We start from the raw sequence: 22762 nt of genomic DNA, 5'->3' as shown, positions 1-22762 counted from the left end.
CAAGTTTTTATAATAAGTTTTACTCGAGTCAGAGTTAGAGAGGACACCGTAACCCTCGAATCAGGCCACCTAATGTACTTCCGAGAGGGTGACCAACAATCCCAAGGTGGCGTTGGGTTTCTGGTAAATAAGTCCCTATTTGACAACGTGGTGGAAATCTCCAGTGTGTCGAACAGGGTAGCGTACCTCATTATAAAGCTCACCGAGAGGTACAGCCTCAAGGTGGTGCAAGCGTACGCACCGACCTCGACACACTCGGACGATGAAGTGGAAGAATTATTCGATGACATATCGAGGGCCCTCCACTTCACCACGAAAACCCACTACAACGTTGTCATGGGGGACTTCAACGCTAAAGTGGGAGTACAGAACTGCAGCGAATCGGTAGTAGGACCCCATGGACTTGGAAGCAGGAATCATAGGGGGCAAATGCTTGTCAACTTCCTCGAACGGGAGGGGCTCTTCTTGATGAACTCCTTCTTCAAGAAGCAGCCGCAAAGGAAGTGGACGTGGCAAAGCCCCGACACTATGACGAAAAACGAGATCGACTTCATAATGACGGACAAGAGGCATATATTCAGAGACGTCTCAGTGATTAACAGGTTCAATACCGGTAGTGATCACCGACTCCTCCGAGGCTCTCTGAATATCAATTTTAAGGCCGAGCGCGCCCGTCTGATGAAGTCCACGCTCCGACCAAAGCTGCTCCAAACCATTGCGGGATCTGAAACATTCCAGTCAATCCTGGAGAACCGATTCGCTGCCGTGGAAACCACAACGGACGTAAACCAGAACCTCGAAAATGTAGTTCGAATTCTCAGGGAAGAAGGCACGAGATATTGTGGCATGCAGCGTAAGGGCAGGAAGTCGAACCTTTCGGAAGAGACTTTGGGGCTCATGAAGAAACGACGTGAAAACCCACCTGTCACTTCGTCAGAGAAACGGCAATTAAACCAAGAGATCAGCAGGCGCGTACGACACGACCTCCGGTGCTCCAATACTCTTGCAATAAAAAGAGCTATTGAGCAGAATCGGGGGTCTAAGGTGTTCGTACAATCTCTTGGAAGGAGCCACCTGACGAAGTTGACCACAGCAAGTGGAGAAGTCGTTTCTTCTAAGCCGGCAGTACTTTCGGAAGTAGAGGACTTCTACGGCCGGTTATACGCATCGCATGCATCTCGACCTGATCCCGAAAATGAGGATCCTAGAGCTACATTAACACGCCATTTCTCCGAAGACCTGCCTGAAGTCAGTATTGGCGAAATCGAGACTGCTCTTGGACAGCTTAAAAATGGAAAAGCCCCTGGAGAGGACGGCGTTACCACAGAGCTATTAAAAGCGGGAGGTAAACCGGTACTTAGGGAACTTCAGACGCTTTTTAACTCTGTCCTCTTCGAAGGGAGAACTCCGGAGGCGTGGAGTAGGAGTGTGGTCGTCCTGTTCTTCAAAAAGGGAGACAAAACCCTGCTGAAGAACTATCGTCCCATATCCCTACTGAGCCATGTCTATAAGCTATTTTCAAGAGTGATCACGAACCGTCTTGCGCGAAGATTCGACGAATTCTAACCCCCGGAGCAGGCCGGGTTTCGGACCGGATACGGCACCATAGACCACATCCATACAGTGCGGCAGATTATACAGAAGTCCCATGAGTATAATCGGCCCCTGTGTCTTGCATTCGTGGACTATGAGAAGGCCTTTGACTCGGTTGAAATCTGGGCTGTTCTGGAGTCCCTGCAGCGTTGCCAAGTTGATTGGCGATACATCCAAGTGATGAGATGTCTCTACGAAGCTGCCACCATGTCCGTCCGAGTACAAAATCAGCAAACAAATCCCATACCATTGCATCGAGGAGTGAGACAAGGGGACGTTATTTCCCCCAAATTGTTCACTAATGCAATGGAGGATATGTTCAAGACGCTGAACTGGAAAGGACGTGGCATTAACATCAATGGCGAATACATCTCTCACTTGAGATTCGCAGACGACATCGTCATCGTGGCAGAAACGCTGCAGGACCTACAACAAATGCTGAACGAGCTGGCTGATTCTTCTATGCGTATCGGCCTACGGATGAACTTGGATAAAACCAAGGTCATGTTCAATGAACATGTTCTACCGGAACCGACTACGATACACGGTACCGTTCTCGAAGCTGTTCAAAAATATGTCTACCTCGGGCAGACTCTGCGATTAGGTAGAAACAACCTTGAGGACGAGGTGAATAGAAGAATTCAGCTGGGTTGGGCAGCGTTTGGGAAGTTACGTCGAATCCTAACATCGTCGATCCCACAGTGCCTTAAGACGAAAGTCTTCAATCAGTGCGTCCTACCCGTCATGACATACGGAGCCGAAACGTGGACACTCACGACAAGGCTGGTCCACCAACTTAAAGTCGCTCAGCGTGCTATGGAAAGGGCTATGCTCGGCGTTTCTTTGAGGGATCGCATCAGAAATGAGGTTATCCGTCAAAGAACCAAAGTCATCGACATAGCCCACCGGATTAGTAAGCTGAAGTGGCAGTGGGCTGGTCATATTTGTCGTAGAACCGACAACCGTTGGGGAAAACGTGTTCTAGAGTGGAGACCGCGTCTCGGCAAACGTAGTGTAGGACGTCCTCAGGCACGGTGGAGTGACGATATACGCAAGGCGGCAGGCAGGAGCTGGATGCGAGTAGCCGGAGAAAGACCACAGTGGCGTGCACTGGGAGAGGCCTATGTCCAACAGTGGACAAAAATAGGCTGTTGATGATGATGATGATGTGAGGTCGTGAGTAGAAAGAAACGAGTCCAAAACATGCTTTTGCGAATTATGTGTGCTTAGGTAATTAATATTAAAATCACCCAATAAAAATAAATAATCATAAAACGGTAACGAGCCAATGGTATCAGATAAAGCATTAAAAAAACCTGTCACGTTTGCCCAGGGGGGGCGGTACGCTGTACCAACAATTATGCACTTGCTATTTGATTTAAAATGGATCTACATTTGCTCAACCATAGGCGCAATGGGATGTTCTAGTGTCCGCGCAGATATACCTCGTTTCACATAAAAACCCACACCACCACCTCGCGATCTTATTTCCGGCGGTCGTGGGATGTGACGCAGTCGGTAGCCGGGCACATTTGGGGCTCTGCCGTCCTCACCCTGCCGTAACCAAGTCTCATTTATGGCAATCACATCTACTTGATGCCGCTCCACTAGTACTGCGAACTCCTCGTGGTGTGAGCCAAGTGAACCCGGGTTAAAAAGACCAAACTTAAGATTATTTACCTTAACCATGGATAATGTTTTATAGTAAATAAATAATGAAAATAAGAAATATAGATAGATTTAAATTCATAATAAATACATATACATATATACATATGTATAGCGGTATAATACAAGCGATTTTTCAATAAAAAATACAATTTAACAGTAAATAAATAATGAAAACAAAAAATATAAATGCATTTAAGTCCATAACAAATACTTATATACTTATTTATGATGGTATCGTATAATTTTTTTTCCAATAAAGAGTATTTTTTTAAGAACATAATTTAAAAATTTTATATCTGATTCAAATATCAAGTATTTAATCCCTCGGAACACGGCACTTTTGCTTTTATTACATATTTGAAAACTAAAAACACTCATTGAGAAACAGCTAAATCTATCAACGTCTTTATAAGCAATTGTAATACAATATATAATTAAGACTTTTGTACTGTTATTTAGTTTTAACACAGACCTATCGATAAAATGTGTATTATTAAATAGGGCATATCTTAAATACGTTAAATATAACATCAAAACCATTGCAAACCAATTTAAATTGTACCAAAAAAATTACAGATATCTTTTTCCGTATGTATCCGTTGAACTGTCGTATTCGCCTCGCGCCGCATATATATTCTCCCGTCTCGAGTCCATATGTAACGCCAGCCAAGACGTTTGCCTTCTTCCTTGGCTTTATAAAAAAGCGTACGATTATGTCGAGTAAGATGCTCGTTAATATGCACTCGAGAGGGATTGTCGTCGATGACGCCGGAGGTGTCAGTTCCGCGCCGCACCCGCGCCGCCTTTATAATGTCATCACGCAGAGACCGCCGCGCCAGTCGCATGATCACCGGCCGCGGGCGGTGACGCTCTCCACTCGATGACAACAGACGTCGAGGTCCCACACGCTCGGCGCTAACGATGTCGCGGGCGTCGAGTGGGACACCCAATTTGCTCGAGATTACCTGAGATAGGTGTACCACATTCTCACCATTATATTCTGGTAAACCCGCTATTTGGACGTCATTTAACAACGAGCTCTGTTCCCGGTCATTGATCTCTGTTTTTAGCTCCGTGATAATGTCCTGTACCTGTGAACTGCCATGTTGAGTACAATTGTCAGATAATTTATTCTCCAGGGATGACACGCGTTCTTCTACCATGTCGACTCTTTTATTGAATTCTGACATATTTTCATTAAGCCTGCCCAACTCCAGCCTAAAAGAGGTCATCTCCCGGGCGACCGTGACAAGCTCCAATCTGAGGAGTCGTATTTCCTCGGCAAGCGATAATGCAGGGGTCTTTTCTATATCCACCGAATTCGCGTCCGTGAACACTTCGTTCGTTGTAGGCGATTCGGTGACTGCAGCGGACTTGTTTCTGCTTTCCGGTCCCCGGCAGGCACGGCACATCCAGCGCGTAGGAAGGCGAAAGTCGGGGCTTATGTTGACGCATGACCGATGGAACACGCAGTTGCATTTATTACATTTTGCGCCCTCTGTTGGTGACAGGAACTTACCACATTGATTGCATTTATTTGCCATTGTACAAATAATGTGTAGTATTAGAAATATCCGGAAGGTGTCACTAAATGTATAATATAGGTTTGTGTAGTTTATCGTTTTATAAATATCAGTGTTTGTTTTAGCACTAAGAGTAGTATTTATATTTAAAGAAAAAGAAGAATAAACCCAAATCACTAAAAACTAGTTGCAAAATATACTTTTTTGTAATGTTTACTTTTTGTGGGTAGATATGTATCAGCTGATCCGAACAGCTGATCGATTAATCACTTAAAACACGAATATTATACTTGTTTTTCAGTTATCTATTATTTCACTCACTTTGTATATATATTGTTAATATTTTAATAAACTTTTATAAACACTTTTTCGACTTTTATATTTTTATTTTAAGAAAATAAACAACGATACTTGTCACTGCCAAACGTCACAGCGAGTACTGTGATTTACAAACCAACTTTAAAATACAAATAAAATAAAATAAAATAAAATATTTATACCCTACCTAATAATTATAAAACTAATCAATATATATTTACAGAATATATTTACACTCCTTCTCTGCCACGGGGCCGCGCACACAGTCCACTCTGAAAACAGAGAAAGACCGGGAGCGACCCGTGGCATGCCCTCCGCGTCAGTCTTAGCCGTGGCCGGCGAGCAAGCTCAAGCCGGCCCCGTTGCCGAGGGTGCGCCACGAGGAGGCGACTGACATGCACCCCTGGTTCCCCCAACCTAACCTTTTTTTTTTTTTTTTTTACTAGGAGGAAATGCATTTACGCATTCCGCCCGGTCGAAAGGGGGGACCGGGACGGATATGTGGGACTCCCGGGGCAGAAGGCCCCGTCCTACCCACTAAAACCTCCTAGGATTTCCGCCTTCACCGCCAGGCGGCAGGACTACGGGAACGCACGTGGCTCACCACCGCGGCCCTGCCAGCGGTCGTCGCTGTTAATGGGCGACTCATCGCGAGAGCGTGCCAGGATGTTGCGGCACGCTTCCGTCTCCGCCTCCGTCAGAACCGTGACGGACTCCCCCGAGTCCGCCACTGGAGGCTGGGCGAAGGCAGCGGATGTAAAGTTCCGCTGCCGACTACGTTGCGTCAAGTCAAAACAGGGCCATGCGGCAGCAGACGTAAAAGTCCGCTGCCGATAGCGCTGTGTCACGTCCGGGTTGTGCGGCGGCGGATGTAAAGGTCCGCCGCCGCTGTGTCAGATCGGGTCAAGGCAACCGGCCTAGGTGGTCGCGGCGTCGTCGACCAGGTCTCCGTCGACGCAACGGGAGGGAGTTGGTGTCGTCCTCCCGCTGTCGTTCCGCCTTCTCCTTGGCGGACATTACGACCTCGCTGAAGGTGCGTAATGCCGCCCACGCCTCTTCACTCGCGACCATCTTGCGCACTAAGGCCGGAAGCGAGATGTCTGGTCCAATGGCCATGGACAGGACTGCGCGAGGCTCCGCCCAGGCTGGGCACTCTGCGCGCGTGTGCTCGGCCGTGTCCACGGCTCCGTCGTCGCAATGGAGACATACCACTGACGGCTCTCTCCCGACCACCTCGCACAAGTACTTGGCGAAGCAGCCGTGACCGGACATGAGCTGCGTCAGGTGGTACGTCAGTGGGCCGTGCTTGCGTTCGACCCACTCTCTCAGAACCGGGCGGATGGCCGCCACGAGCTCCCCGCCGGCATCCGGAACTCGAAGCCGATCCGCCCACCTCTCCATCAGGCGGCGTCTTGCCTCCTCCCTCCACTGTTGGACTAGGGGGGGGTTGCCATCTGCCCTTGCCGCCTTGACCCGCCAGTAGACGCTCGAGTTGATCTCGGCCTCGAGGTCCCATGGCGGGCTTCCGGACAGCAAGCCGGCCGCGGTGTATGACACCGTCCGGTACGCCCGAGCCGCCCTGAGCGCCATCGCCCGCTGCGGACGTCGCAGAGAGGCGACGTTGCGAGCGCTCAGAGCGTCCGCCCATATTGGCGCACCGTAGAGTGCCATCAAGCGCACCACGCCGGAGTACAGACGCCTGCACGAACTCCCTGGTCCACCTACGTTGGGCAGAATCCGCCCCAGCGCTCCGGCTGCAGCCACCAGTCTCGGGGCCAAGCGCCGGAAATGCTCCTCGAACTTCCACCTGCCATCGAGGACGAGTCCCAAGTACTTCATCGTCGACCCGATGGGGATGGAAGTTCCGCCGACCGTCAACACCATGCCCGGAGGTGGCGCGTTCCGAGGACCATGAAAAGCAAGGGCCTCGGACTTGTGCAAGGCCACCTCGAGGCCCAGGGCACGGATGCGGTGGACCGCATGTGCGACGCCGGCTGTGGCGAGATAAGCCGCCTCCCGGTGGGTACTGCCGCGGGCCGACACGAGGGTGTCGTCAGCGTAACATGTGACGCTGACCCCCCGCAACGTGGCCCCGCGCAGCACCCAGTCATACCCAATGTTCCAAAGGAGAGGACCCAGTACAGAGCCCTGTGGAACACCGCAGGTCATGACCCTCCTTCCGAAGCCGTCTTGCGTTGGGAATACCACCGCCCTGCCCGAAAAGTAATCGGCGATGGTTCGTCGGAGGTAGCCCGGCACATTGTGGTAGTGCAGAGCCTCCAGTATGACCTCCCAGGGCAGAGAGTTGAAGGCGTTGGCTATGTCCAACGAGACAGCCAACAAAACTCCACCCTGCGTCACCTCCTCCTCGGCCAGGTCCCTGACCTTGGCGATCGCGTCCAGCGTCGAGCGGCCGGGGCGGAAGCCATACTGCCGCTCGTTGAGGCCCGGCTCCATGCTGTCGACTAGGCGGACGGCGAGCACACGCTCGAAGAGCTTGCTCACCTCGTCGAGCAGCACGATTGGGCGGTAGGCCGACGGCTGATCGGGGGCTCGTCCCTCCTTACGGATGAGTACGAGCTTACCCGTTTTCCACCTATGCGGAAACCTACCTTGAGCCAGGCAGGCGGAGAAGAGCTGGCGGACGCTTTCGCCCAGGGCATCCAACGCGATCGACAGGGCGCGTCCCGGTATCCCGTCAGGCCCGGGGGCTGTCCTTTTAGAGCGAAGCTTGTGGACGGCCGCGCACAGTTCCGCCTCGGTAACCGGGGGTGCCAGGACTCGTACTTCACTGCTGGGCCGTAGTGGGGCCATCGACGGCGGGACGAACTCGCCGCGCTCAGGAAAGAGCACACTCAATACTCTCTCCAGAACGTGCGGCTGGAGGGTGCTAGAGAGCGGGGGAGTCCAGGGTCGGAGTTTTTGTCTCACGACCCGGTACGGTCTCCCCCATGGGTCGCTCTCCAGCGTCGCGAGCCATTCTCGCCACGCATCCTCTTTCGCCTGGGCTATGGCCTTCTTGAGTTGATCGCAGGCGTCCCTGTAGGCGGTGTAAAAGGTCGCCTCCAGGTCGCGGTCGCGCACACGTCTTCTCCTGCTCCTGGCGTACTGGCGGCGAGCCGCAACACAGGCTCTCCGCAGCTGGCGGAGTTCCGGCCGCCACCAATACACGTGGCGACGTGGAGCCTGAGGCTTGACTCTCGGCATCGCCACATCGCAAATGCGAAACAGGGCTGCGCCGAGTTGGTCAGCCTCTCGGTCGACCTGCGCCACCGGCTCGGTGCCAGCGCACCAGGCCTCCACGATTGCCGCCTCTTTTGCCAACTGGCTATCGAGGCGGCCCAGGCTCCACCGCGGACCTTCTGTCCGCTCAACAGCGGGCCGGACGACTGGAACCGCGGAGACATCGAATCGGATGTATCGATGATCCGATAGAGTCTCCACGGCCGTCTCCACCCTCCACTCTTGAACACGGCGGGCTAGGGCGATGGACGCGAACGTAACGTCCACGATCGACTCGCCCTGCTGCCGCACGCACGTGCTCTCCGACCCACTGTTGATCACCGCGAGACCGAGCGAGACCGCCCACTCTTCCAGCGCCTCGCCTCTGGCGTCTGTCGCAGGGGAACCCCAAGCCGTAGATTTGGCGTTGAAGTCCCCCGCAACTAGCACCGGGTTAGGCGATGCTTGCCCAATCAGAGCCCCGACCTCGACGAGCAGCTGTTCAAACTCCGCGAGACTCCGATTGGGCGAGGCGTAGACGCCCACGGTCACCACACTCCCGATCACCGCGACCACGAACCCTCTGCCCCTGACTACCCCTTATATAACAGGGGAACCAGCGACGGCAGGGGCGACGATTGCCACCACTCCTTCGTGGTCGGAGACCCAGTCGTCCCGTAAATGAACGACGTAGGGCTCCGATACCACCGCAACGTCGATTTGCCACTCTGCCATGCTTTGGACTAGGAGGTCCTGAGCTCTGGCAGAGTGGTTTAAATTGGCCTGAAGACAACGTAGAGCCATTAGTGCGATGTCTCCATTGGCTCCTCCACGGTCCGTTGGGACGCGGTGACGGGCCTCTTCGCCACCGTTCCTCTGGCTTTACCTCGCGCAGGGCGGGTTCTGTTCGTAGGACACGCCCTGCTGCCGATGGCATGCGCCGCCGGTTTGCCAGCCGCTGAGCATATGGCGCAGCTTGCTTCTGCGGCTGAACAATCTCGGGCCTTGTGGTCAGCCCGACCGCAGCGGAAGCACAGACGGCTGCGGTCGACGTCCCTGTCGCACTTGGCCCCCATGTGGCCTCCCTCGAGGCATTTGTAGCAGCGGAGCGGCCTCGGCTCGAGCAACAGCACCCGCGCCGAGATCCACCCCACTTTAACCCTGCCAGTTGCCAATATCTTTTTGGCCGCTGCGACTGGGCAGCTGAGCCACAGCGACCTGCAGCCGTTGAAGCCCCGAACGACCACGCCTGGCCTAATCGCTCCATCAGAGCAACCTCCTTCTGCGGCGACCGCCGCCACTACTTCCTCCGCCGTGACCGCATCGTCCAGATCCATGACGCGTATCTCGACACATTTGGTAGGCCGATGGATCTGGACTTCGTCCTGATCGAGGACCTCCCGGAGCTTGGCCGCTAGAGCGTCCGTCGCCTTCTCCGGTTCGTTCGTGCCCGGCGGCACTTCGAGCATCCTCGCCCCCGTGGCTGTTGTCCTGAAGCGCACGGAGGTGAGGCCGACCTCGCCGAGTTTGACACGGCTTTTGGCCTCAGCGAGGACGCTCTCGTACCTGACCCCTTTTTCCTCAGCACCGGGTTCCAGTGTGATCGTAATGACCGCGGTGCGAGGAGGGCGAAGCTTCCTTTGCCTAGGGGCTTTCTTCTTTCCCTTTGTTTCTTTCGCCGGGTTTTTGGGCGGCTTTGTTTGCGAACAACGGCCGCCCATGACATTCCGGAACTGACCGGCTTCGACGGCGCTGGAGGGACAGTTGTGTTACCCGCAGCTGCTGCTGCTTCTTGAGCAGCCATACTGGGCTTTGTCCTCTTCTTTTTCCCCTTCTTTTTGGTGACTTTTGGTTGAGCCGTTTTAGAGCTCCCAACTCTTTCCGTGTCCACAGCAGCGGGCGACTGCGTTGGAGTCGTCCCCCGTGCAGCTGTAACCGCAGTCTGCGTCGTCTTTCGGTCTGCGGCCAGCGGAGGTCGCAGCCGGGGCTCCGGGAGGAGGCGCCGCTCGATGCCCTCCATCCGGGCATTCAGCATGTTGCCGAACTGCTCCCGGCTGGAGCGCAGCGCCTCCTCCATTACGCGCTGGATGGTTGCCTCGTCCATACTCGCAGGCTGTGTGCGCATCAGGGCCACTTCTCTTCTTAGCTCGGCCAACTGGCCCGAGAGCTGCGTGTTCGCAGCCTCCAGCCGCGCCACCTCTTCTGTCACGGTCAGGGCTCTCAGATCCGCAACTGCACCTTTAATGGTGTCAGCGGCAGTCTTCAGAGCCCTGACGAAGGTGCCCTTCAGGTTGCCCGATTTGTCGGCAACCTGAAGCACCACGTCAAGCGCTTCCTGGACCTTCTCGTCTAAGGCGGCTGACGTCTTCGGAATATCGTTTTCGGTTATACCGATTGTCGGCGTGCGATTTCTCGTGCGAGCCGCCCTTTCCTCGATCGCCGCCTTTGCCGCTTCAGTGTATGCGGCCAGCGCATCCTCCGCTTCGTACCGCCGTTCTTTCTCCTTTTGGGAGCTGAGCTCAGCTTGTGATTTGCTGAGCCCGACGTATATCCCGTGAGTAGGCGGTCTGCCACGCCCTCTCTTACTCGAGGGCTTCAGCCACCTACTCACTGACGACTCCGAGAGTTCTGCGTCGCTAAAATGCGCGCTCGCATCGCTCTCGGAGCCCGAGAAGCTGTCCGCCGTGCGGGACCGCTTCTCCCCTTTCCTTCGAGTGTCTCGTCCGGTTTGTGTGTATTTACATCAAAATCTACTCCCACACTCTCCATCTCTATATCCTTTATGCTCGCCAAATGGTCATCGTGAAAAAGATCTAGTGCAACTTTGTCCCCTCCAGATTTCGATGCGGGACGGTCCGACCCGTGAAGCGGGTCGGAGAGGGAGTGACACCCTCCTGGAGAATTATTATTGTTAGAAGCACTCATATTTTAAAAAAAGTTGCCGGGGCTGCCGGCGAGACGCAGTCATGACCGGAATACCCTCCGGCCATGCATCCCATCGCGCTGCGTCGCCACTTGGGATTCGGGTACACAATATAAAATAAAAGACTATACAAAAGACTATACACCTAAAATAAACTTATTATTACTACATACTTAAAATATATATACACTCCTTCGTTACCACGGGGCCGCCGGTCCACTCTGAAAACAGAGAAAGACCGGGAGCGACCCGTGACATGCCCTCCGCGTCAGTCTTAGCCGTGGCCGGCGAGCAAGCTCAAGCCGGCCCCGTTGCCCAGGGTGCGCCACGAGGAGGCGACTGACATGCACCCCTCCCCCAACCTTTTTTTTTTTTTTTTTGTTTCCGATGGGGAATGCAGTTACGCATACCCGCGAGTCCGGGGGGACTCCGCGGGTTATGTGGGACTCGGCAAAAGGCCCCTACCCACTAAACCCCACCGGCGCTCCGTCTTCGCTTGACTGACAGGAGGCTGGGAATCCGGTTTGCATCCAGCCCCCCGTCGGCGACCGCCCGCCCTATGGCAGACCCCTCACACCCCCCCGAATGGGGGCGGACACTGTGATGGCCGGAGCGCACGACCATCACCAGTCGTGGCAGGTGTGCGTTGTGACGCGGGCGGCGGCGACAACCCCTCCCCCAACCTTTTTTTTTTTTTTTTTATGGTTGGGAAATCCATTATGGAGACCCTCCGCTCTGGGGGAAGAGCGAAGGGTACTGTCAGACTCCTACTGACTAAAACCCAACCCGTGTCCTCCAATTGCCCATGTGTCGGAAGGGCGGGTATCGCCGAAGCATTCGTCGCACCCCTCCGACGGGCGTTGGCGCGCCTGATGTAAAGAGTCAGGCGCGCCCCGTCACTCACTGCGGCTGTCCACCCGGCCGCAGGACTCCACAACGAGGCGCGCGTGCGGAACACGACGCCGCCGCCTCGAGGCCTGTTGCTGGTCGGACGGCGAGACGCCCCGAGTCTGCCGTCCGCAGGCCACGCCCTAGGGTGGTCGTAAGTCGGCGACCACCCTGCGACGCCCAGTTCGTCTGCTGCGGGAGGGGAGAGAGGAGGCAGCCTCTCTCTCCCTTTCCGCCGCCTCCTTTGCGAGCATCACTTCCTCGCAGAAGGTGGCGACGGCGCTCCACCCTGCCTCGCTCCGCACCATCGCAGAGACGACGGCCGGAAGCGAGAGGTTCCCCGCAGCGACACCGACGGCCGCGACGAGGTCACGGCGCTGCTCAGCCCATGCTGGGCACTCCGCCAACGTGTGCAACGCCGTATCGTCGCGACCATCGCCACAATGGTGGCACTGGGACGTCGGCTCCCGACCTATGCGACACAGGTACCTACCGAAGCACCCGTGTCCAGTAAGCACCTGCGTCAGCCGGAAGCTGAGGGCGCCGTGGCTCCTTGTGAGCCACTCCTTTAAAACGGGCCTCACCGCCGCAATAGCGACGGCTTGCCCTGCCGTGGGTCGCGCCAAGCGCGTCTCCCACTCCGCCACTGAGACCTGGCGGAGCTCTGCCCTGCGTGCCTCGATCTGTCGAGGCACCAGGCGCTCACCCCGCTCGACCGCCTCCGCGCGCCACCAATAGAGCGACGCGAGGAGCTTAGCCTCGAGGTCCCAGGGCGGCGATCCGGCTAGGAGGCTCGCTGCCTCGAAGGAGATCGTACGGTATCCCCTTATCATCCTGACGGCCATCGCGCGCTGTGGCTTTCTCAGCGCGGCGACGTTGCCGGCCGTCAGGGCATCCGCCCACACTGGCGCGGCGTATAACGCCATCGACCGTACGACCCCCATGTAGAGCCTCCTGCATGAGGAGTTGGGTCCCCCCAGATTGGGCAGCAAGCGCGAGAGCGCTGAAGCGGCGCCCAACAACCGGGGGGCGAGCCGTGTAAAGTGCGGCTCGAAGTTCCACCTACTGTCGAGGACGAGTCCTAGGTATTTCATCGTCGACTCGACAGCGATGGACACCCCTCCTACCATGATGCTGGACCCGGGAGGCGGCTTCGTCCTCGGCCCGTGAAAACACAGGGCCTCCGACTTGTGCAATGCCACCTCCAAGCCCAGCCGCCGGATCCTTCCCACGGCATGCGCGACACCAGCAGTCGCGCGTATGGCCGCCTGCCGGTACGTCTTTCCACGCGCTGTAACCAGCGTGTCGTCGGCGTAACAAATGACGCCGACGCCGTGGATGAACGCACCGCGCAGGGCCCAGTCGTACCCCACGTTCCACAGGAGTGGACCCAAAACGGAACCCTGTGGAACGCCGCACGACGTCTCTCGACGACCCCACCTCTCTCGACCCGGGTACTCGACCGCTCGGTCCGACAGGTACGCCGCGACCACGCGTTGGAGGTAGCGCGGCACTCCGTGGTACCGGAGTGCTTCACGGATGGTACTCCAGGGCAAGGTGTTGAAAGCGTTGGCGATGTCGAGCGACACCGCCAAGACCACCTCACCCCGGGTGACTGCCTCCTCCGCGAGGGCCTTCACGCGCATGATCGCGTCGACCGTCGAACGCCCCTGGCGGAAGCCGAATTGGTTCTCCGCCAAATCCGGCCCCACCGTGGTCATGTGCTGAACGAGGCGACTGGCGATGACACGCTCGAAGATCTTACACACCTCGTCCAGCAACACGATCGGTCGGTACGCAGATGGCGAGTCTGCGGGTCGTCCCTCCTTCTTCAGCAAGACCAGCTTCACGGTCTTCCACCGGCTTGGAAACTGGCCTCGCTCCAGGCATGCGCTCAGCAGCCCTGAGAGTCGTGGCCCGAGTTCTCTCAGGGCGAGGACCCACGCACGGCCTGGAATGCCGTCGGGTCCAGGGGCGGTGTTCCTGATGCGAGCCACCGCCCCTCTGAGCTCTGCCCGGGTAACCGCGGGCACGTCTTCATCGTCCTCTTCCGCGTCCCTGTGAGGCGGAACCATAGCCGGTGGTGTGTGCTCCGGTCTAGATGGAAACAGAGCACCCACCACCTCCTCCAGCAGCTTTTTATCGCCGCAACCGCGTCTGTCATCCTCCGGTTGAGGTCAGAGGCAGGAAGCTCCTCTGCCTCGACCTCTAAGGCAGCAGAGTCTGACGACTCCGACCGAGGAGTGGCTCTCCCTTCCACCACCCTCTTGGTCAGAGCCGCGATCTGCCGCTCGTCCTCCTCCAGTTTTTCGGCGGCTGCTGCAGCCTTCGTCGCAGCCGCGGCCTCGCGTCTTGATAGACCGATACCGGCATATTTGCCGGTAGTAGTCGGTCTACCTTTTCTTGTTGGTGTTTCGCTGCGAGCAGAGTCCGACCCAGAATCCGGGACCTCTCTCGCGCGTTTCCGTGAGCGCTTTGAATTGGCGCTCACCGCGCTCGCCACGCTCATCCTGCTGGATACGCTGTCGGTGTCCGACAGCTCACCCAGTCGCTCCAGCCGTACTACTGGCATCCTCATCATAGGCAAATCGTTGTCCGTTGTCATCGCGTTAAGGTTGTTCGAAAAGATCGATCTGGCATCCCTGTCCCCTCCAGATTCGACGGGACTGTCCGATCCGTGAGGCGGATCGGAGAGGGACTGAAACCCCCCTGGAGAATTATTTTCGTTAGATGCACTCATGTTTACGTTGTTTGCCGGGGCTGCCGGCGAAGAAGAATAAAAGAGTAAAAGAAGAAAGAACAAAGGAAGAAGGAAAAAGAAATGCAGTCGGGACCGAACTACCCTCCGGCCATGCATCCCATCGCGCTGCGTAGCCACTTGGGATTTGGGGTTATTTTTTATCGAGGTTGTCTTCCTCAAAACAAAAAATTAAATTTACAAAATTTACAAACCTACTTTAAAATACAAATAAAATAAAATAAAATAAAATATTTATACCCTACCTAATAATTATAAAACTAATCAATATATATTTACAGAATATATTTACACTCCTTCTCTGCCACGGGGCCGCGCACACAGTCCACTCTGAAAACAGAGAAAGACCGGGAGCGACCCGTGGCATGCCCTCCGCGTCAGTCTTAGCCGTGGCCGGCGAGCAAGCTCAAGCCGGCCCCGTTGCCCAGGGTGCGCCACGAGGAGGCGACTGACATGCACCCCCCCCCTTTTTTTTTTTTTTTTTTTTTTTTTTTTTTATGGTTGGGAAATCCATCATGGAGACCCTCCGCTCTGGGGGAAGAGCGAAGGGTACTGTCAGACTCCTACTGACTAAAACCCAACCCGTGTCCTCCAATCGCCCATGAGTCGGAGGGGCGCGTATCGCCGAAGCATTCGTCGCACCCCTCCGACGGGCGTTGGCACGCCTGATGTAAAGAGTCAGGCGTGCCCCGTCAATCACTGCGGCTGTCCACCCGGCCGCAGGACTCCATTACGAGGCGCGCGTGCGGAACACGACGCCGCCGCCTCGAGGCCTGTTGCTGGTCGGACGGCGAGACGCCCCGAGTCTGCCGTCCGCAGGCCACGCCCTAGGGTGGTCGTAAGTCGGCGACCACCCTTCGACGCCCAGTGCGTCTGCTGCGGGAGGGGAGAGAGGAGGCAGCCTCTCTCTCCCTTTCCGCCGCCTCCTTCGCGAGCATCACTTCCTCGCAGAAGGTGGCGACGGCGCTCCACCCTGCCTCGCTCCGCACCATCGCAGAGACGACGGGCGGAAGCGAGAGGTTCAATGCACCCCACCCCTTTTTTTTTTTTTTTTTTTTTTTTTTTTTTTTGGTTGGGAAATCCATCATGGAGACCCTCCGCTCTGGGGGAAGAGCGAAGGGTACTGTCAGACTCCTACTGACTAAAACCCAACCCGTGTCCTCCACGTGCCCATGAGTCGGAGGGGCGGGTATCGCCGAAGCATTCGTCGCACCCCTCCGACGGGCGTTGGCACGCCTGATGTAAAGAGTCAGGCGTGCCCCGTCAATCACTGCGGCTGTCCACCCGGCCGCAGGACTCCACTACGAGGCGCGCGTGCGGAACACGACGCCGCCGCCTCGAGGCCTGTTGCTGGTCGGACGGCGAGACGCCCCGAGTCTGCCGTCCGCAGGCCACGCCCTAGGGTGGTCGTAAGTCGGCGACCACCCTGCGACGTCCAGTTCGTCTGCTGCGGGAGGGGAGAGAGGAGGCAGCCTCTCTCTCCCTTTCCGCCGCCTCCTTTGCGAGCATCACTTCCTCGCAGAAGGTGGCGACGGCGCTCCACCCTGCCTCGCTCCGCACCATCGTGGAGACGACGGCCGGAAGCGAGAGGTTTCCCGCAGCGACACCGACGGCCGCGACGAGGTCACGGCGCTGCTCAGCCCATGCTGGGCACTCCGCCAACGTGTGCAACGCCGTATCGTCGCGACCATCGCCACAATGGTGGCACTGGGACGTCGGCTCCCGACCTATGCGACACAGGTACCTACCGAAGCATCCGTGTCCAGTAAGCACCTGCGTCAGCCGGAAGCTGAGGGCGCCGTGGCTCCTAGTGAGCCACTCCTTCAAAACGGGCCTCACCGCTGCAATAGCGACGGCTTGCCCTGCCGTGGGTCGCGCCAAGCGCGTCTCCCACTCCGCCACTGAGACCTGGCGGAGCTCTGCCCTGCGTGCCTCGATCTGTCGAGGCACCAGGCGCTCACCCCGCTCGACCGCCTCCGCGCGCCACCAATAGAGCGACGCGAGGAGCTTAGCCTCGAGGTCCCAGGGCGGCGATCCGGCTAGGAGGCTCGCTGCCTCGAAGGAGATCGTACGGTATCCCCTTATCAACCTGACGGCCATCGCGCGCTGTGGCCTCCTCAGCGCGGCGACGTTGCGGGCCGTCAGGGCATCCGCCCACACTGGCGCGGCGTATAGCGCCATCGACCGTACGACCCCCATGTAGAGCCTCCTGCATGAGGAGTTGGGTCCCCCCAGATTGGGCAGCAAGCGCGAGAGCGCTGAAGCGGCGCCCAACAACCGGGGGGCGAGCCGTGTAAAGTGCGGCTCGAAGTTCCACCTACTGTCGAGGACGAGTCCTAGGTATTTCATCGTCGACTCGACAGCGATGGATACCCCTCCTACCATGATGCTGGACCCGGGAGGCGGCTTCGTCCTCGGCCCGTGAAAACACAGGGCTTCCGACTTGTGCAATGCCACCTCCAAGCCCAGCCGCCGGATCCTTCCCACGGCATGCGCGACACCAGCAGTCGCGCGTATGGCCGCCTGCCGGTACGTCTTTCCACGTGCTGTAACCAGCGTGTCGTCGGCGTAACAAATGACGCCGACGCCGTGGATGAACGCACCGCGCAGGGCCCAGTCGTACCCCACGTTCCACAGGAGTGGACCCAAAACGGAACCCTGTGGAACGCCGCACGACGTCTCCCGACGACCCCACCTCTCGCGACCCGGGTACACGACCGCTCGGTTCGACAAGTAGGCCGCGACCACGCGTTGGAGGTAGCGCGGCACTCCGTGGTATCGGAGTGCTTCCCTGATGGTACTCCAAGGCAAGGTGTTGAAAGCGTTGGCGATGTCGAGCGACACCGCCAAGACCACCTCACCCCGGGCGACTGCCTCCTCCGCGAGGGCCTTCACGCGCATGATCGCGTCCACCGTCGAACGTCCCTGGCGGAAACCGAATTGGTTCTCCGCCAAATCCGGCCCCACCCTGGTCATGTGCTGAACGAGGCGACTGGCGATGACACGCTCGAAGATCTTACACACCTCGTCCAGCAACACGATCGGTCGGTACGCAGATGGCGAGTCTGCGGGTCGTCCCTCCTTCTTGAGCAAGACCAGCTTCCCGGTCTTCCACCGGCTTGGAAACTGGCCTCGCTCCAAGCATGCGCTCAGCAGCCCTGAGAGACGTGGCCCGAGTTCTCTCAGGGCGAGGACCCACGCACGGCCTGGAATGCCGTCGGGTCCAGGGGCGGTGTTCCTGATGCGAGCCACCGCCCCTCTGAGCTCTTCCCGGGTGACGGCGGGCACGTCGTCTTCACCCTCTTCCGCGTCACTGTGAGGCGGAACCATAGCCGGTGGTGTGTGCTCCGGTCTAGATGGAAACAGAGCACCCACCACCTCCTCCAGCAGCTGCGGCTGGAGACTCCGGGACAGCGGGGGAGCCGACTGGCGCAACTTGCCCCTCACCATCAGGTAAGGGCGTCCCCACGGATCTAGGTCCAGAGTCTCCACCAGCTCGTCGTTCGCTTGGGCCTTGGCTCGTACGATGGCCAACTGGAGTGCGCTCTTCGCCTCCCTGTAGCTAGCGTACAGTTCCGCCTCTTCACTCTCCTGCGCTTCTTCGGCCGCCGCTGTAAAGGGGCGGCGGCCTCTCCTCCGTCGTCGGCACCTCGCGTACTGGCGTCGCACCTGCGTACATGCGTTGCGCAGCTGCGCAATCGACTGCGCCCACCAGTACACTTGGCGCCTGGCTGGCAACGGCCGGACTCGGGGCATGCCAGCGTCGCATATGTCCGACATGCTCTCCCGGAACCACTCCGCCTCGTCGTCGATGTCGGTAGGCCTGTCTGGCGAATCTAGCCAGGCCTTGACGATTGAGGCTTCCAGGAGAGCCTCCCTGTCCAGCCGCTTCAGCGCCCATCGCGGACCGTCTCCGTGCCGACCTGCCGCTTGGATCGGCCGAATCGAAGTTCGGGCAGAGACGCTAAACCGAATGTACCTATGGTCGGATAGCGTCTCGACGTCCTCGACGACGTGCCAGTCGAGGACGTTGCGCGCGAGAGCGGGGCTAGCGAACGTGAGGTCCACTATAGACCCACCCCGCTGCCGCACGCACGTCTGCACCGAACCCCGATTCAGGAGAAGCAGGCCCAGTTCGACCGCCCACTCCTCCACTAGCTCACCCCGCGCGTCCGTAGACGGGGAACCCCAAGCCGTAGACTTGGCGTTGAAGTCCCCCAGGACGATCACGGGGCGAGGACAGCCACGACGGACAACCGTGGCCAACTCCAGGGTGACACTCTCGAGATCGGCGAGAGAAATGCTGGGGGCGAAATATACCCCCACGACCATGATGTCACCCCTGACTGCCGCGACATAGCCCCGCCCTCGAGTAACAGTCTCGAAGGGAAGCGTGTCGGCGGCGGACCTCCGGATCAACGCCACCGAGCGGTTATCGTCGCACACCCAGTCATCCCTGGGCGGCACGAAGTACGGCTCGGCGACGGCGGTCAAATCGATCGACCACTGCGCCATGCTCTGGAGCAAGAGATCCTGAGCCCTGGCGCAGTGGTTGATATTGGCTTGGAGGAGACGACGTAGAGCCATTACTGAGTGTCCATGGCCGTCGCCTCCTCCCCAGTCCTCGGCTGTTCTTGTGCCGCAACCGGTGGTCGAACCGGCTGCGAGGAGCTGGTTGCCTTCTCCTTTTTGTTTGTTTTCTTCGGCGGATGAGCCGGTTGTGTCCTAGCCGTGATTGTGGCGGTGGGTCTCGTGCAGGCCTTCGACCCGATCTTGTGGTCGGCTGGCTTTCCAGACGCCGCACATATAACGCAGTGCGGCGTCTTGGCTGAGCAGGTGCCAGCCTTGTGACCGGGCTGACCGCAGCGGTAGCAGAGTTGGCTGCGGTCTACCTCAGCGGTGCACCGTGCCCCCGCGTGTCCACCCTCCAGACACCGGTAGCACCGGAAAGGCCTCGGTGGCAATAGCGTGACCTGCGCCGAAACCCACCCCACTAGGAGTCTGCTGTCCCTTAGCTTTTTGGCCGCCGCTAAAGGACAGCTCACATGGGTGGTCCCTAGACCCGAGACCCCCCCCGTATCGTGCCCGCCTTGACCTGATCAGGCAGGCATCCTCCGGTCTTGGAGACGGCGGCGACGACCTCCTCTATCGTCGCAGAGTCATCCAGGCCCGAAATGCGCAAAACCGCGCATTTGGTGGGCCTGGACACTCGGACGTCGTCCGACCCCAGTGACGCCCTGAGCTTTTCCGCTAGGGCGTCAGCTTTGGGACCACTGGTGGCCCCCGAGACCTCCAGGAGTCGGCCTCCGGTGGCAGTCGTTTTGCACCGGAGGCCCGTTATGCCGAGATCGCTCAGCGAGATCTCGGCTTTGGCTTTGGCCAAGATGCCCGCATAGGAGAGGCCTCGCTCCTCCGCTCCTGGCTGCAGGGTGAGAGCCACTGCAGTGGAGCGGGGAGTCCTGAGCCTTGCAGGCCGGCGCTTGGCCGCCGCGACTCCCTCCTCCTTCTTTTTCTGGGCCTCCTTTTTAGCCCGCTGGCGCGCCTCCTTCTTCTTCTTCTTGGCGTCGCCCGCAACCTTCCACTCCGCGTCGGGTGTTGACGGGGGGTTGCGCGACGCCGGTCTGTCTCCTTGTCTGTCTCGTTTCGGTTTCGGTTGGGTGGCTTGGGGTGCCGCGGGTTGAGCCGCACTCGCCTTTTTGGCCACCTTCCCTTTCCCTTTCTTAACAGCAGCAGCCGCTTGTGCCGGTTGGGTGGCACGGGGCGCTGCGGCTTTGGCCGCATATGTCGGCGCCGGTGCGCTGCGCTGGTCTGCAGCGAGGGGGGGACGTAAAATCCTCCCCTCGAGCACCGAGAAGCGGGCGTTGAAACTCGCCATCTCCTTACGGATCAGGCGAGCCAACTCCGTCTCCTGCGACGACTGCTGCTGCTGTGTCTGCTGCGGTTGCGGCGTGGCGTCAGGCGTGGCGCTCAGAAGGCCCACCTCCCGCCTGAGGTGTTCGCGGCGGAAGTTGGCCATCTCGGCCTTGAGCTCTAGGTGCTCTTTCCTGAGCGCCTCGACCTGTGCTGCGAGCCTGGTGTTCTGGGCCCGCAGCAGCGCCGTCTCCTCGGTATCGGTGCGGGTGAGCAGCACCTGGGCGCACTCCAGTATCGAGGCCGTAGCCTCTTTCAGTGCCTTCTGGCTGCAGCCGCTAAGGCCCTTGGAGACCTTGCCCACCCTTTTTATCGCCGCAACCGCGTCCGTCATCCTCCGGTTGAGGTCGGAGGCAGGTAGCTCCTCTGCCTCGACCTCTAAGGCAGCAGAGTCTGACGACTCCGACCGAGGAGTGGCTCTCCCTTCCACCACCCTCTTGGTCAGAGCCGCGATCTGCCGCTCGTCTTCCATTTGTTTTTCGGCGGCTGCTGCAGCCTTCGTCGCAGCCGCGGCCTCGCGTCTTGATAGACCGATACCGGCATATTTGCCGGTAGTAGTCGGTCTACCTTTCCTAGTCGGTGTGTCGCTGCGAGCAGAGTCCGACCCAGAATCCGGGACCTCTCTCGCGCGTTTCCGTGAACGCTTCGACACCGCGCTCGCCATACTCATCCGACTGGATGCGCTGTCGGCGTCCGACAGCTCACCCAGTCGCTCCAATCTAACCACAGGTACCCTCATCGTTTGCAAATCATAGTCAGTTGTGGTCGCGGTAAGGTCGTTTGAAGGAATCCATCTGGCATCTTTGTCCCCTCCAGATTCGATGGGACGGTCCGATCCGTGAGGCGGATCGGAGAGGGACTGAAACCCCCCTGGAGATATATTTTTTTGGGATGCACTCATGTTTAGGTTTTTTGCCGGGGCTGCCGGCGAAGAAGTATAAAAGAGTAAAGGAAGAAAGAACAAAGGAAGAAGGAAAAAGAAATGCAGTCGGGACCGAACTACCCTCCGGCCATGCATCCCATCGCGCTGCGTAGCCACTTGGGATTTGGGGTTATTTTTTATCGAGGTTGTCTTCCTCAAACAAAAGCAAAATTTACAAAAAATTTACATAACCTACATTAAAATAAAATAAAATAAAATATTTATAGCCTACCTAATAAAACTAATTAATATATATATATTTACAGAATATATTTACACTCCTTCTCTGCCACGGGGCCGCGCACACAGTCCACTCTGAAAACAGAGAAAGACCGGGAGCGACCCGTGGCATGCCCTCCGCGTCAGTCTTAGCCGTGGCCGGCGAGCAAGCTCAAGCCGGCCCCGTTGCCCAGGGTGCGCCACGAGGAGGCGACTGACATGCACCCCAATGCACCCCACCCCTTTTTTTTTTTTTTTTTTTTTTTTTTTTTTTTTTTGTTTTACGAGGAGGAAAGGCATTTACGCCTCCCGCCCGGCCGGGGGACCGGGACGGGTATGTGGGACTCGACCGGGGCCATAAGGGCCCCGTGCCAGGGCAGAAGGCCCTGTCCTACCCACTAAAACCTCCTCGGGTTTCCACCGTACCGCGTGATGGAGGGGCTACGGGAACGCTAGAGCATACTTCCGCGGCCCCCCCGCGGCGACCGCCGTGAGGCGGTCAAATCGTTGAATGCGCGCCCAAGGGCGCGCCTTCCTCCGTTGCCTCCGTCCAGTAAACGTGACGGACTCCCCCGAGTCCGCCACTGGAGGCTGGGCGCCAACAATGCTGACGCCCTGGTGGCGGCGGATAAGATGACAGGCTCCGCCGCCGACCATCGGTGTATCTCCACACCACACGGTGGACCACCACGCATCAGATGGTGGACCACCACTCCTCCTTCAGTGCTCGTAACGAGCCCTCCGCTCTATATATAAATATTTACAATACTTACAAATAATACAATATTTACAAATAATACAATATTTACATGTGT

Source organism: Vanessa cardui, chromosome W, assembly GCF_905220365.1.
Source record: "Vanessa cardui chromosome W, ilVanCard2.1, whole genome shotgun sequence".
NCBI classification, from domain to species: Eukaryota; Metazoa; Arthropoda; class Insecta; order Lepidoptera; family Nymphalidae; genus Vanessa; species Vanessa cardui.
The sequence above is the reverse complement of the archived record's forward strand: the minus strand, read 5'-3'. Positions refer to the sequence as shown.